The sequence below is a fragment of the Aotus nancymaae genome, unplaced genomic scaffold (genome assembly GCF_030222135.1).
Source record: "Aotus nancymaae isolate 86718 unplaced genomic scaffold, 86718_ANA_hifiasm-v0.15.2.pri h1tg000014l, whole genome shotgun sequence".
Classification (NCBI taxonomy): Eukaryota; Metazoa; Chordata; class Mammalia; order Primates; family Aotidae; genus Aotus; species Aotus nancymaae.
Window position 1 is genome coordinate 9409433 of NW_026988425.1, and position 16891 is coordinate 9426323.

At 44.2% G+C, this 16891-nt stretch overlaps 1 protein-coding gene across 4 annotated transcripts in view; it reads right to left on the minus strand.

Annotated features, from left to right (window-relative positions):
• The window catches only part of SEMA5A (semaphorin 5A), a 493544-nt gene that overhangs the window by 467125 nt on the left and 9528 nt on the right, over nucleotides 1-16891 (minus strand). The gene's annotated exons all lie outside the window — the stretch shown is intronic.

Here is a 16891-nt window from a genome sequence, read left to right on the forward strand (position 1 = left end):
GCCATTCCATTTATTTGAAGTTCTGAATAATTATGTTTTTCCCTATTGGTCCCAGTTCTTTCTCCTAGGGCCGCACACTACAAGGAAAACCTCCTTTCCTGTCAGCAGTGCCTCAAGCCCTCAGTGAGAGCTTTTCTAATAAGGCACAAGCTTCCTGCAGCCGTGTTCTGAGCCTCCCTTCATCCCCATGAGCAGTGCCTGGTCTGACTCCAAGGAGGTGGCCTAAGCACCTTCCAGGGAGGAGGGGCGGGGGGACAGCACCTGCTCAGGTCAGGCTGCCTGTCACACCTCTCCCCAGGATCCTCCCTATCTTTAGGGGTCCAGGGTGCCATTGAGAGGCTCCATCTGTTTTCTGAGGTCTAAGACTTCCCTGGGCCCCAGAGCAGGGTCTCAGGCAGCCTCCCTATCACAGAGCCTTCATCTGCATGACTTAACTTAACATCCGTTTCTTCTTCCCTCCTCTCTCACCGCCACAGCCTGACACCATGGTGACATCCACAGATGACTCAAGAAAGGATGTTGACAACTTCCATGAGGAAAGGCAAGATCAGGCTAAATAAATGATCTCATATGTTGGACGCAGGCAGCCAGCTCATACAAAACAGAGTACATGAGGCAGAGACAAAGGGCACAATTGCAAATAAAAGGAACGGTAGGCTGGGCACCGTGGCTCACACCTGTAATTCCAGCACTTTGGGAGGCCAAGGAGGGCAGATCACCTGAGGTTAGCAGTTCAAGACCAGCCTGGCCAACATGGTGAAACCCTGTCTCTACTAAAAATACAAAAATTTGCTGGGCATGGTGCTGTACACCACTAATCTCAGCTACTCAGGAGGCTGAGGCAGTAGAATTGCTTGGGAGGCGGGGGTTACAGTGAGCCAAGATTACGCCATTGCATTCCAGCCTGGGCAACAAGAGTAAAACTCCATCTCAAAAAAAAAAAACAAAAAACAAAAAACAAAAAACCGAGGGATAAAGTGTATGTCTTCTCACTCTCCTGAATGTGTTTAACTCCACACCTTCCATAATGAATAATTTTAACCTGGAAAGTTAAACCAAATCTTTGAGGTCCATCATAACTATGGAACTAGCAATATTTAAAGGCAGTTGAAATTTCCTAAATTTGGTCTCCAATGATAAGTGTGATTCTGCATGTCCTGTTGACATGCAACATCTCAGTTCATGAGAGAACTGGTCCTCAACTGAAATGGAATTCACACAGCCTTTTACACACTCCGATAGACGTGGCTTCCCTTCTCATAGCTCTTTGTAACGTTATGTAAACAGTTTTTCTGGGGCCATTTTTACTTTTCTAAATGATTATGCACATGCATATTTTGAGTTTCTGTGGTCTCTTTTTAACAAGATAGAGCAAGTAGGAAGTGATAAAGGTGGTTTGATGTACACAGCTAATAAGAGTGTTTAAAACCTGGTATCAGCTGAAGAAATCTGTTCCTTATTTCTGTAAAATGGGAATTAACTCATCCAGTCAAGAGAAAATGAAATCAACAAATGAAACATACACAAGAGAACTGCAATAACTGCTAAACTCAGCCACACAGAGAACAATGGGATTCCAGCAGAACACAGCACCCAGGCAACGGCGGAATGTGTACATCCTGCCTCCTTTTCCAGAGCCTTATCTTATCACAGTCCTGTTAGAGGTGTAAGCTCCTGATCTCTTTGAAGAGGGTGGTTTCAGTATCTAAAATGATAACCTTAATTAAGTTCATGAATCCCATAAAAATGCAGGAACTGTAAACATTTAAAGTGAAAATCCTTCCTAGGATGTCTCATATCTTAGCTATAATTGCAACCACTCTATTTTGTGTAAAATTGTTTACAAAAATTCAAAAAGCCAAACAGTTAAACCATATTCTAAGTGTCTCTCAATTGCCATACAAAACTTGAAAGAGGGATGAAGGGAAGGTGACATGACTCAGAGTCTCGGCAGTTAGTCATCAATCACAGCAAAATAATCGCCCTCCTGGGTGAACTCTCTTTGTCAACAGTTGGTCTGGAGGAGGAGGCATACAGGCATACAAAAATCAGCAGGTTCTTAAAAGCACTCAAAAACTTAACTCTCCAGATGAGGTCCAATGCAAGTAAGTTGGGATGATCCCTAGGAGCAGAAAACAGCTGTCAACAAGGTACCACCTCCAGGTCAGCCTCTGTGCTCTGCTCCTTTACAGATGGTATACAGGGTCAATTAGTGTGTGTCCCCCAAAAGTTCATGTCCACTTAGAACCTCAGTGTTATGTTATTGTTACCGAGGTTTTACAAATAGTTAGTTAAATTAAGATGAGGCCTAATACAATTTAGGCTATGTGTCCCCACCCAAATCTCATGTCAGATTGTAATCCCCACATGCTGAAGGACGGTCTGTGGGGAGGTGACTGGATCATGGGGGTTGTTTCTAATGGTTTAGTACCATCCACCTAATGCTGTGTCGTGATGGAATTCTCATGAAATGTGGCTGTTGAAAAGTATAGTGTTTCTTCCTTTGAGCTCTCTGTCTCTCCTGCCTCCATGTGAAAAAGGTGCTTGCTTCCCCTTCACCTTCTGCCACGATTATAAGTTTCCTGAGGTCTCCCCAGTCATGCAGAACTGTGAGTCAACTAAACCTCTTTTCTTTATCAATTACCCAGTCTCAGGCAGTTCTTTAAAGCAATGTAAGAATGGAATAATAGAAGATCATACTGGATTGGAGTGAGCCTTAATGCCATGACTGGGGTCCTCCTAAAAATGCCACATGAAGGCAGAGACAGACAGGGAGCACTGCACGTGACTACTGACACAGACACTCCACACTGGAATGATGCTTCTACAAGCTAGGGAATGCCAAGAACTGCCAGCAATTACCAGAAGCTGAAGATAGACCTGGAATGGACTGTCTCTCAGAGCCTGTTCATAAGAAACTAATCTGCCAACACCCTGATTTCAGATTTCTGGTCTCCAGAACTTCAAGAGAACAAACTTCTGTTGCTTTAAGCCACCAAGTGTGTGGTAATTTGTTATAGCAGCCTTAAGAAGCAAATACAGATGGTAATAATGACCACAAGAACAATAATGAAAATCCCCTTGGTCACAGTATCAGTACTTAGCTAATTTTCAACCATTGTTAATGCAAAATAAATATACACGTAAACACTTTAAGGGTGACTTGACAAATATTTAATGAACTTTAAGTTTTCTTCCCATGAAGGCATTTGAGTGAGGGTCTTGCCTCGCAGTCATATACTAAACATGTATGTGTTGAATGCCCCAAATTTGACACTTTGGCTTAGATACCATGGCAGGCTAAAATCAAGGTAATAAAACAAAAAGGGAGAAAAAAAGAGATTTCAGAGGATACTAATATTTACAACAAAGTTTACTACCTATTGTTTGAATCATATGAAATTGCCAATAGTTGACCTCTCTTGAACTACAAAAATAGCTATTTCATATGGTTTAGGCCAAAAGTTGAACACTATGGCCATAAGCCAAATCTGGCCCACTGCTTGTTTATGTAAATAAAGTTTTATTGGAACACAGTCATGCCATATATTTGCATAGTCTCAATGGTTGCTTTCATGCTATAGCAACAGAACTGAATAGTCATGACAGAGACCATACAGCCCTAGAAGCGTAACATACATATTATTTCATCTTTTACAAGAAAACTTTGCTGATCCCTGATTTAATAAAATGACTGGCAGCGACAGTAAAGGGGACCAGGATTTCAGAAGCAGGCAAGATCAATGTAAAAGGAATCCTTACTAGTGTGCCCATCTGAGACTCCAGACATAAAGTGGGACTTGAGAAAGAAGCTGAATTCTGATAGAGCAAAAAGGCTCTCAAAGCAGCAGTTCAAGCTAAGGACAGAAAGGACCAGGACCCAGTGGATGGTGAGGATGATAATGGCTGTACTGGCCTTCGGGCCACAAATACCAGGAGCACCCTCAATCACTGGGAAAACTCAAAGTGCCCCCTTTTAGTTCTAGGCCCTGTCCCTGCTAAAAACCTCACATGAAGTAGAACTAGAATGAGAAAACTTTGAGAAGGTTTCAGGGATCAAAATTCTTTAAACACCAGACTGAGAAATGTTATCTTTTTTTTTTTAAGCATGAATCAATGGAAGGATATGTAAACAGTATGACAGAAGAGTTATATTAAGAAAATTAATTTCTGATAGATGTGAAATAATTGAGTCTAGAGCAAAAATTATATTATTTAGAATATCTATTCCTGTGGCCCTTTTAAGGGTTGTATGATAAAGAATAATTGCTCCAATGATTGCAGTAATTATATTTTAACGATTTATAGAGAGTTCCAGAGTTGGGAATCCCCTTGGGGTTATTATCAAATAGAAAAGTAATCAAAAGGAGCCTTTTATTCTTCCTTAATAAGCCACACATTACAGCCAAAATATGACCTGCTATAAAGCTTGCATTGTACATTGAGCTGCAGTTTTGCTACCAAATGCTTCCCAGGGATGTAAAAATATTGAAAGGTAGAGAAGAATTTGCTTGAGTGAGGAAAGTTCTCCTCGTTTCCATTTACTTCAATTATCCAAAAGCATATTAAAAACATTTAACATTAAGCTACAAAGCGAGATGTGTGTGCAAGTAAATTAATAGCTGAATAGATATGTGCATGTTTATAAACCTGACATTAAATGGATCTTAAACCACACATACGAGAGCTGTCACAGGGTCATACAGTTTATTGATTTTATCAAAAGTAATTCACAGGTACCTTTAATTATGTAAACCGGCTGTCACTGCCCAGTAAAGACTTCAGCTTGCAAAGTAAGAATTATCTACTTAGAGAGAGACTGACCTAACACAGTTGCTCCCAATTAAAAAAAAAAAAATGGTGCTGGCCCTCAATTACACTGCAGCAATTCTTTCTCATGAACTTTTTAGCTATGATCCCTGAGCCATCAGCAACTGAAGGTCCCGAGAAGCCCTGAGGCAGCTTGGCTTCAGCTGCACATTCAGGTGCCTTGCTTCACTCTTCGCTGGTGGCCAGCGAGACAGGGCCTGCAGGCAATGCTCAGAGGGCCGGGATTCCAGAACTTGCTTCAGTACTTCTGGGCTTTAGGTGACTACTCAAGAATGGAGAAAGATATCCGCCCCACTGGGCTGTCAGTGGCTTCCCGAGACAATGCATCTTCAAAGCCCTTGACGTGCTTAGTAAAAGATGCTGGAGTTTTTGACTCCTCAAGCTGTTCCCCTTTGTAATCACAAAACCAACTGAAAATTAATGTGAATGGTCACTATCTTGGTGACAGACGTTTGCCAGGGTCTCAGTAGGGTCGGATGGCAAGCTTTGCCTGGGTATGATAAGGAGAGTGTAAGACAGAAAGTGCTGATAGAGGCCAGGGAAACACAAGGGATGGTGCAGACACAAGGCTGGTCACCGTGGGCTCAGCTATTACCTTGAATCCTGATGGGGGTTGGGGGAGTGAACACTTACCAGGTCCCAGGGTGCTAAGGCCTTGGGTGGAAGGATGCAGCCAGACCTGGAGACCCCACAGAGCACAAGCCCTCCTACCTCCCATCCTCTCCATGGCTCCCCTGGGAGGAAGCCAACCAGAAGCAGAGGGATAGCAAGACAGAGTCTGGAGAAGGCTCTGGAGGATCTGGAAGGACGAGCAGCAGATGCCCGGCACATGCAGGTAAGAAGCCACTAAACTTCTCTTTCTTTTTTCCTACCACCATGAGATGTTTGCTCTTACGCAGTCAAACAACAAGTCCAAGCCCTGGTTTTATGTTTAGCAAATTCCATTTTTTCCTCTCACCTTCCTTCCCGCTCTCTGCGTGGGCATTCCTGTGCAGGTGACCAAACAGAGGTGGCGATTCAACTGCATTGTGCAAAGTGCTTTTAAGCGAACAAAGGCATTAAATCACACCTCAGCTTCTAACAAGAATTTCTACTTCTTGAATCATCACAACAGTAATTCTTGCTAACGTTATGGAAGGCTCACAATGGAACAGGCAATTTACATGCATTAACCATTTCTTTTTCTTTTTTTTTTTTTTTTTTTTGAGCTAGAGTCCCACTCTGTTGCCAGGTTGGAGTGCAGTGGCGCAATCTTGGCTTACTGCAACCTCTGCCTCCTGGGTTCAAGCAAATCTGCCTCAGCTTCTCAAGTAGCTGGGACTACAGGCCTGTGCCACCACACCCAGCTAATTTTTGTATTTTTAGTAGAGACAGAGTTTTAGTATGTTGGCCAGGATGGTCTCAATCTCCTGACCTCATGATCCACCCGCCTCAGCCTCCCAAAGTGCTGGGATTACAAGCATGAGCTACTGGGCCTGGCCCGCATTAACAATTTCTAATGTTGGCAAAACCCCTATGAAGTAGGAACTATTGCTATCATTTTAGAATTGGAGACAGTGGGGCATGGAAAGGTTGAGCATGTTCCTCAGTTCTCACAGCTAGCGAGGGGCAAGACTGAGCTTTGAAGCCAGCAACCCAGATCCAAAATGCACTCACCTCACCACTACATTTATACTGCCTCATAATCACAGTGAAAAGGCCTAGGAGATCTTGATATTTAAAGAAATCCTGCAACTAATCTTCTTCATAGAATTAAAATATCTGTTTTAATGACAAAAATCACCCATTTTGTAACGGGTAAGTTTGGTATTTGAATGTTGCATTTCCTTAGGTGCCCATGTGCCAGCTTCCAAATATCGTCTTTATAGAAATGAAATAGAATACGAGCAACTTAGGCAAGTGTCCACTGCCCAGCAAAGACTTCGGCTTGCAAGATACAAACATCTACCTAGAGAGACTGACCTAGAACACAGTTCCTCGCAGTTTTCTAAAGAAAATGGTGTCAGCCCTTAGTTACACTATAGCAATTTCTTCCCATGGTCTTTTTAGCAATGAACCCTCAAGCCACCAGCAGCTGAAGGTCCCCAAGAAGCTCTAGGGCAGCCTGGCTTCAAGCTGCAAGTTCAGGTACCTAGTTTTTTCTTCTTTTTTTTATTATATTATTTATTTATTATTTATCTACTGGATTCCTATTCACTAAACATGAGAAATGGGGTGGCAGATGGCATTTTCCATGATGGCCTCGGCATAGTCTCCCCACCCACGAATTCTTCTGCAGTGTGCTTTGCCACTTGCCCGTCCATGGGCACTCTTTCTCCAACCCCATGAATCTACGCCCTAGGATTGCTTGGACCATAGAATACAGTGGAAGTGGTCCTGTGCCTGTCCTGGGCACAGCCTTTAAAGGGCTTGGAAACATCCACTTCCTGTCTCTTGAAGCCCATACCTTCCCATAAGGAGAGAGAAGCCATGTGGCAGGACACCAAGTGACTGCTACTGCATGAGTCCAAGGAGAACTGCTCAGCTGAGCCCAGTCCACCCAAAGAATTGTGAAACATAATAACAAATTGCAGGTTTAAGTCACTAACAATGGGATAATTTTCTGTGTAGCAACAGATCTCCAGAACAAATGAATTTACCAATTTAATGTATTTTCTTTTGAGAAGAGGAAAAAAGATAAAAGAACTAATTACATCGTTTGCTCACATTCCCAGGTAATACAGTTTCACCTGGGAGCCTGGAGTCTCTAGATTTCAGGAGAACTTGGCTCCACAGACCAGGCAAGCCTTTAGGGATAGCTGGTTCTTAGGTGATGGTGATTTTATTTGTAGCACTTGGTACTTATGGGAAATCCACAGAGCTAGGCAGAAGAGCTGCCTTTTCCAAGTTCTGGACCCGTGTATCCAGATGGTTCTGGTTATGACAAGTCATTCCTTCCAGTTTCGAAAGCACAACCAGCTGTCGGCTCCATCAAGGTCTGAGGAACTGCCGCCTACCCGTGGCCGTGTGCTCTAGGGATGGTAGCCAAGCCTCGGGTGAAAGGGCTACCAACCTCCACCTGCCAGCTTTGCCTCACACCATTTCCGCCCTGCATGCTGAAGCAGAAGTCCCCACAGCCTCCTCCCCAGCTGCCAGGCTTGTCGGCACCATTCCTAGAGGTCAGGATCCCACGTGGCCAGCCACCGTGGGCAGCGTGCCCCTGCCCGGGAAGCCGAGAGCATGACCTGCCCTGCCTGGACACCCACCAGCTGCACAGCTCCTCCCAGTAGCTTCCGGGTATGGGACTGTGGCCTTTATGTCAGGCTGAGCTACAGAACTGAAATTACTACTAATATATTTCAATTAAAACAAAATAAAACATGTAATCTTCTTATGCCAGGAATATTTCAGACATTGACCCATAGGCCTCTGCCAGCAGTATTAAGACATCTACTAAACTGGGGCCAGAATTTTTTTTTCTTCGCATTATAAACTAGTAACATGCTTTCAAGTACCAGACTCCTCCTAGTATGTAAACCCTTGTAAAATTCCATGGGTATATTTGAAAGTAACTATGAACTTAGCTTCCCATTATTCATTCATTCTGCTTGAAGCCCCTCAGGAAGGAGGTGGGGATTGAGAAGTGTGGAATAAAAGTCCTTTTTGGCAACCTGAGCTATTAGCACACTTCCTTTCCATACTTAGAAGACCCAGATCCTCCCTTCTTTCATCCTCCCTTGTATCATTGGCACTATAGCCCTAGGCATAGTTCCCTGAAACCCAAGCACCATCAGATCTGAAAGGTGTCATGTTGTAGTAATCCCAGCACTTTGGGAGGCCGAGGTGGGCAGATCCAAGGAAGGTAAGAGATCAAAACCATCCTGGTCAAAATGATGAAACCCCGTCTCTACTAAAAATACAAAAATTAGCTGGGCGTGATGGCATGAGCCTGTAGTCTCAGCTACTCAGGAGGCTGAGGCAGAAGAACTGCTTGAACCTAGAAGGTAGAGGTTGCAGTAAGCCGAGATTGCACCCCTGCACTCCAGCCTGGACACAGAGTGAGACTCCATCTCAAAATAAAAAAAGAAAAGAAATAGTTTCAATAGCTGACGTTCAACGCGGCTTAGCAGTCAGCGCAGGCTCTGTAGAGCGGGTAAAGGCAAGGCAGAGGCTGGGAAGCCCCAGGAAGGTGTGCGGGCCACAGTAGGATGGGCATTTGTGCGTAATTCTTTCTCTGCCCTGGCTCTCTGCCTCCTCTGGCCACCTTAGATTCGACCATTTCCACAGATGCATTCCACAAACAAGGCCGGCAACTGTGTGCTGTGTTGAGTTATACCACGAAGGGACAGAGTGTGTGCTAAAAAGAAAATAGAAATTGTGCTCACACACGGTTGCTGGTGATGACAGCTGAGTTCAGAGATTTCCATCTTGTCTGACATCCACATTTTTATATGTAGAGTCTTTTGAGACTGCACATAATTTGATGGATAATTATCGCATAAATATATTTATCCAAATTAAACATCCAAAAAGACACCACCTACATAATTTATAAACTCTTCCAGTCTCAAGGAACACACTGACCACATAAATAAATAAAGCTCCTTTATAATGTTCTCTTTTTTACTTTAAAGTTATTTGTCAAAATATATCCCCAAACCAGGAGCTTCTCTTTCAGGTTTACATAAAAGGACAAAAGGAATAAAACAGAATAGAAGTTAATTATTATGGTTCACAAGCCCTTACGTAAGGAGAAATGATTAATTGATTGCATTTGTCCACATCCTGAGAAATGCAAATAGTCTTTGGCATTCTGGCCACTCAGACCTCAGCGGCACTCAGACTGCACCTATAGTGGGCAGTAGAAGCAGGAGAGATCCTTCTTCAGAGCTCAAAGGCTAATCTGGGAATCCTGACCAGCACACTGGAATCACCTGGTAAAGGAGCTTTCCGGAAACCCCAACTCCATGCTAAGGAGCTAGGAAATCGGAGGGAGAGAGGCAAGAATGTGCCGCCAGTCAGCAGGGACACCTCCTCGAAAGTGAGTTCTAAGCAGCTTCATTACCTGACTGCTCTAGCTCCGAGTTCCCTCTTCACACCCTGAGACTCTTCTATTCTCAGAAAGGTCAGCCCCCGCTTCCTTATCTTGACTGCAAAGTGTTTTCAACACTGGAAAAGGTCATCTTGCACCAAAGATAAATATTGTGGGTTTTGTCTCCAAAAAACTCCAGGAAGCATCTTGCGTGGGGGTCCTTGTGAGACCACGAGCACATCAGACACCAAGGTCTCCGCCTCAAGCACTCTGACCAGGAACAGCCCCCAGAGCAAGGTCCTAGAGAGGTGGCCGACTCCAAGCTTCTCCACGATCCTGAAAAGGAAGACTGTAAACAGTTCTATCTTTTCTTTGACATTCTTGAAGCCATTTCTGATCTTCAAGCCACTTACATTCATAGGGAACTATGTCTACAGACGCCATATCCTGACTATGTGCGGTCTGACAGATGTGGTTGTGTACCCTGAGCTGGAGGGTGCTCTCAGAGCCCTGCACGAGTACCAACAGTGTGTCCGTGCCAGATGGGCATGCACCGTCGAATCTTCCTCTGGCCCCAGCAAGTGAGGAAGACCAGAGGACTGTTTCTGTCATTCACTGCCCCATACCCCACTCTTCCTCCCTCCCGCTGTTCCTGCAGTTCTGCCCTGAGGTTCCTAGGGAGGCCTCGGGGTTTGACTGAATTGAAGCTGCAGCATTGGTTCAGGTCCTTGAGGAAGGCTGGCAAAAAATCGTATCCCTGCCAGGACAAGGGACACCCAACTGGAAAACAGTCACCGAGAGAGCAAAAACCATCTCTAGCCTCTACTGGCTTCCCACAGCAGAGGCTAGGGTCTGTCTCAGAGAAAGATTCTAGTAAGCATCCTGCTTCATAGACGAAATGCTACCATTTACCCTAGTATCCTTCCTGGAGCAAGACACACTAAAAGCAAACAAGTGATCCAAATTATAATGGGACCCCACCATAAGCCCCTCCTTAAGAAGATATAATCGCCTCTCTGTAAGAAAAAGCCCTACCTGTGGACAAAGAAATAAATTGGAAAACCTCAACTGCCTCTTCCAGGTTCTAGAAATCTATGGAATGTTTCTATCAACCTGGAGGCAGTCAACACTCAATTAATAAGGCACAACAATTCACCAAATCCATTTCCCTTTTTTTGACTCAGATCTACCCCATCTGCCACAACATCCACCCATCTTTTTGACTATGGATTACTTTACAAGTGAACAAAAAGCCTTAGGGAAAAACAGTAATCAATGGACACTGCAGAGGATAACATGTACACTTCACGTGGTTTTTTTGTTTGTTTTTTTAGATAAGAGTCTGGCCCAGGCTGGAGTGCAATGGCATGATCTCGGCTCACTGCAACCTCCACCTCCTAGGTTCAAGCAATTCTCCGGCCTCAGCCTCCCAAGTAGTTGGGATTACAGGCACCCGCCACCACACCCAGTCCCTTTTTTTTTTTTTTTTTTGTATTTTTAGTAGAGACGGGGTTTCACCATGTTGGCCAGCCTAGTCTCGAACTCCTGACCTCAGGTGATCTGCCTACCTCAGCCTTTCAAAGTGCTGGGATTATAGGCATGAGTCACTGTGTTGGGCCTGCATGTGTATTTAATAAGAAAGCATTTCTCTAGACATGGGGAAATGTAAATATAATTCAAAGAGAAATGGTCATTAGTCTCTCCGATGATTGGGGACAAGTGTTATCACATCTTTTCACAGAGGGCAGCTATATCTCCTTTTCATTTTCCACAGATAAAGGACTGCCAGGATAGCCAAGCCCTTTCTCCACCAGGCTTCTCCTCTGACTCTTTTTACATGTAAATAAAAGGGAAGTGGGGGAAGAAAAACTCAGCTCTTCTCCTTTATGCTCCCTGCCAATACAATAAACATGTCCCTGGTAGGGGCTGAGGGTCCTTACCACCACCAGAGGGTCATCTTCTACCAGCCTGCAACTGCTCCCAATTTCATGCAGTGCTCACTTTGTCAAGCACCTAATTCCAAAGCTTCTGACCCCCATGCTCACAATTAGAGGTTATTCTTTTGTTCTGTCAAAGAATGAAGTGTTGTTTGACCAAAGCCATCAATCCTAGTGTTCGATTTAGGCTGACAATTCAAAGATGTTGAAGATGCCCATTCGTCTGAGTCCATGACACTGTGGTGTCCGAGATACCATTACTAATTTTGGATCATTGGAAATATTCCACCACAGGATACATTTGAACTTGTTAAAAATAGCCCAGCTACCCCTCTGCACATTTCAACTTACTGTGGCATCAACAGAGACATGCTCCTAGCTACAACATTGGCTTGCTCCCCTGGAGTGCAGGAAAGGAGTCGAATTTCATGATACGGAATTTCCGAGGGTGTCCATAAGATTTTTAAAATAGATCTTTCACTTTAGTGGAAAAGGTTACATACACAGTAAAAGATTATAAATATAGAATTTACTGTCTTTTCTCCAAGTATAAGCAAACCCTATTGTATATTTTAGGTATAAAATATTCATCTAAAATATTCAATATGAAACAATGGATACAATTTTCAGAATATTCCCTGTGCCTCCACTCTACTTAAATATAGAGCATGTAATTAAGTAAATCCAATTAATCATGTGGAAGTTAATGTGGGAAAAGGAAACAGCTAATACACTCTCAACAGCTCAGGAAAGCAAAGCATTTCAAACACAGACTTTAGAAGTTTCCTATATGCCTCTCACTATGTCTTTATACAAATTCCTTTAGACTTCTACCAATTCTGAAAAGTCTAAGGCCAACTTCTCTTCTATAAATATATCTACAGAATCTTTTTCTTCCCACACATAGGAAAGACACAAAAGATGGAGTGAGCTGGTACCCTCGGCCCCTTCCTCATGGGTTTTTTAAACATCTGACATGAACTGTAACATATTTGGGCCACTGCAATTATCAAGCAAAACAGCAAACCAGAAAAAGTCAAGGCTAAGAGTTGTGTTTAAAAAGATACAGCAGCCATCACCTGAAGAGGAAAAAAGATAAAAGGGACCCCATCCACTTTCAAGAAAGCAGCCTTCCCCTCCCTAAGGTGCTTTCGATTTGTGTTCATAGGTTTAGCCCTGTAGGCTTAATTAAACCCAGTAGCCAACTCTGTGTTCACTTAAAAGTGCAATTAAAGAAGAATCCACAAAGGCCACTGGTCCCTGAGGGCGTCCCACAGGAGGCCCCACTATGAGCAATTCACTAATTGCACCCTTTGTCCCCTACTCTTAATGATGATTGCCACGCCCCCAGTCAAGATGCTGATTCTCCCCCACTTAGGGCCAGCTCCAAAAACCTCAAGGCAGGAAGTGTGGGCCCAGAAGCCAGTTCTGCAGAGAACATACTTTTAATTAAACAACAAAACATTAAAAGCCCATTGAAAAACACTTAACAACAAATCCAAAACTGCACTAAGGTTCCTGTGTTACCACCACTAATTAAAAGGACTCTTGATTACAGATCACTGGGTGTGAGCCTGTAGCCAGGGCTCTTTAAGGGCCATGATGAGCCCCCTCTGAGGGGCAGGCCAGACAGTGTTGCATCCCCATGGAATATTGTGGTACCAGAAAGCAGTCCTGATCCAGACCCCAAGAGAGAGTTCTTGGACCTCGTGCAAGAAGAATTCAAGACGAGTCCATAACGTGAAAGCAAGTTTATTAAAAGCAAAGAAACAGAAGAACGGCTACTCCACAGGCAGAGCAGCGCATAGGCAGCATGGGGTGGGGTGTGTTTAGAATTTTATTTTGGGTTTACATATTTTGGATTTACACTGGCCAAGTCAGTCTTCTCCTCTAGCCAAAGTCCAAGTTCAAAGCATTAATTTCCTTCAGCCTACCTCAATAGACAATTCATTCCTCAAGAGATACTCCCTTTAAAAATGTCTTCCAGGTATTTTAATAGACAGAGCACATGACCACAGTGAAGCCTGACTCTTGTCCTGACTTGTGTATGACTTCAGGAACTAAAGTCCAAGCACTTACATTTACTCCTTGAAGTTCTAGAGAGCAACCTGACCTCACAGTCTTGGGTCAGGGCTGAATGAGGTGTGAGCCCTGGGAAGGCCCTTCTGCTCTTCCAACCTCCCAGTTTCAGCCTGAAGATCCTGCTGGAAATGCTTAAAGCCTTTCCTCTGCAGGAAGACAAACCTCAGGGAGCTGGAAACTCCACAGGTGGGCCTGGAGAAACTGTTCGAAGTTAAATAACATTCGCAGGCGTAAGCTTTCAAGTGAATGAATCTTTGCGATTCTTATTTGCCAGTTTGCAGTTTCCTGAATGATTTCTTTTCGCAAGCTGGTGATAGAACCTAGGAATTCCATCACTGCTGGCAGACGGAAAGTAAATTTGGCTCCAGGCCTGACTTTCGGAGTCAGCGTGGAAAGCGGCAACAGCCAAGACGCTCTGCCTGGACTCACATGCTCTCTCTCTACGGGGCCCCTCCTTCCCGACGCCCACCTCCACTCTCCCAACCCACCAGGACCACTGCACAACTGACATCCAGGTGGACATTCTTAGGTGAAGAAAGCCTTAGAGAAAGCACTGGTTTAAAGTGTGCATTATTAAAAAAATAATAAATTAAAAAAATAATAAAAGTAGGGCAGGAGTGGATAAGCAGAGTGGGAATACTTTCAACTCAACCACCTGGGTTGGGCTCAGGTCTGCCCACTGGCTCAGTCCACCTTTGAGGTGCAAGAAGGCGAAAAAAGGGAGAGGGATTCAAAGGTGGGGTGGAGGTGGGGGGGCGCTTTAAGAAGCATAGTCTGGACCGGGTGGTGGCTCACACCTGTAATCCAAGCACTTTGGGAGGCCGAGTCAGGTGGATCACCTGAGGTCAGGAGTTCGAGACCAGGCTGGCCAACATGGTAAAATCCCATCTATCCTAAAAAAAGTCACAAAACTTAGCCATGCTTGGTGGCACACACCTGTAATACCAGCTACTCAGGAGGCTGAGGCAGGAGAATCACTTGAACCTGGGAGGCGGAGATTGCAGTGAGCTGAGATCACGCCACTATGCTCCAGCCTGGGTGAAAGAGTGAGACTCCATTTCAAAAAAAAGCAGCATAGCCTGAAGACTCCAGAGTTTTTCCAACAGGAAGCAGGACTGAAGAAGGGAGGAAATTTCTGCTGCCCTACAGCAAGCCAGGAGAGAGTTACCCCCACAGGCAGATGCTGGCTCTTCCCAAGCTTTGTCCAATGTGACGCAGACGTTCGGATGTACTGAATAGCACACATGCCTGTCATACTCAGAACTGACTTAGATGTGGTCTGGTCTATGTGAGCCAACATGAAACCACCCAGGAACAAGAGTAGGATAAAAGGACATGTTTCTCCTGCTCCTGTCATGCAGCAGCAGGCTTGAATCCCACAGCAAAGCGGCCAGATGCTTAGAGATACCTGATAATGTCAGACACAGGACACAAAATCTGGCACCCACTTTTACATGGGGCTGCGGGAGGACGGCTTGGCTCAAAACTTTCCGGTGAACAAGAAGCATAATATTTAAAATTATTTTGGGTTAGCAGAGAAATTAACCAGAGGAAGACAATGATAAGGAGGGGGAAAAGAAAAATTCCTCTGATCGACAGGGGAAAGTCACTAAAGGATATCTGAAGAATAGCCCTATCAAAAAAGACAGGAAGCCGGGCACAGTGGCTCACACCTGTAATCCCAGCACTTTGGGAGTCTGAGGCAGGTGGATCACCTGAGGTCAGAGTTCAAGACTATCCTGGACAACAAGGTGAAATCCCATCTCTACTAAAAATGCAAAAATTAGCTGGGCATGGTGATGCACGTCTGTAATCCCAGCTACTCAGGAGGCTGAGGCAGGAGAATTGCTTGAACTCAGGAGGCAGAAGTTGCAGTGAGCCAAGATCGTGCCACTGCACTCCGGCCTGGGTGACAGAGCAAGACTCCATCTCAAAAAAAAAAAAGACAGGAGGCCGGGATCACACCTATAATCCCAGCACTTTGGGAAGCTGGGGTGCGTGGATCACTTGAGGTCAGGAGTTCGAGACCAGCCTGGCCAACATGGTAAAACGCTGTGTCTACTAAAAATACAAAAATTAGTGCGCATGGTAGTACATGCCTGTAATCCCAGCTACTTTGGAGGCTGAGGCAAGAGAATCGCTTGAACCTGGGAGGCAGGGGTTATAGTGAGTCGAGATCCCACCACTGCACTCTAGCCTGGGCAACAAAGGGAAACTCCATCTCAGGAAAAAGAAGGCTGGGGGTGGGAGGGGCAAGAAACTGCAGTCCAAGATTCCCTTTCCAGTTTAGACATCCAGATACCCTGTCCTGGGCAAAGGTTCAATAATATCTGGGCACTCGACCCCTGCTCTGTAAAATACCATGTTTCTTTTATATTTACAGCCTGGAAATATTAAACTAAAATAAAATGTTTACCTTTAACCCCTAGGCTCAAGCTTCTGTGAGTTTTCTCTTCACTGACACACTGGCAAAGATATTCTGATTTTAAACTTCAGAACAGTGACAGGAGGACTGGAGGTGCCGCAGACACAAGGCATTGGACATGGGCACCCCGCCAGGCTGTGAAATGAACAGTCGAGGCCCTTCCCTAGCTTCTAGCCTGCCAGAATAAAGTTAAAATCCCATACATCTTAGAGTGTCCAAAATCAATATTGGAGGCAAACATTTGGATGCTTTTCAGAAAAGTAAATGGTTAGAAAAAGTAGAAATCATAAAAAATAATGGTCTAATACATTGCATCCACTTATGACGATGTCTTCACATAATTCTGTACATAACACTATGAGCTGCTTTAATTATGATCAACTGAAGCCATCAGAACCAATACAAATCTATGATTAAAGGAGATTTTAAAACAAGAGAAAATTGCCTTGCTCTCTTAATCCTTCTGTTTCAAAATGAAATATATGTTCTGGTAACACAGACATTTTTCCAATCTGTGTAACTGAATGGCTAACTAGTTATCCATGAAATCTAGAGAACATTAGCTTGTTGAAAACGAAAGAAAACAAAACCGAACCACAAAAGTAC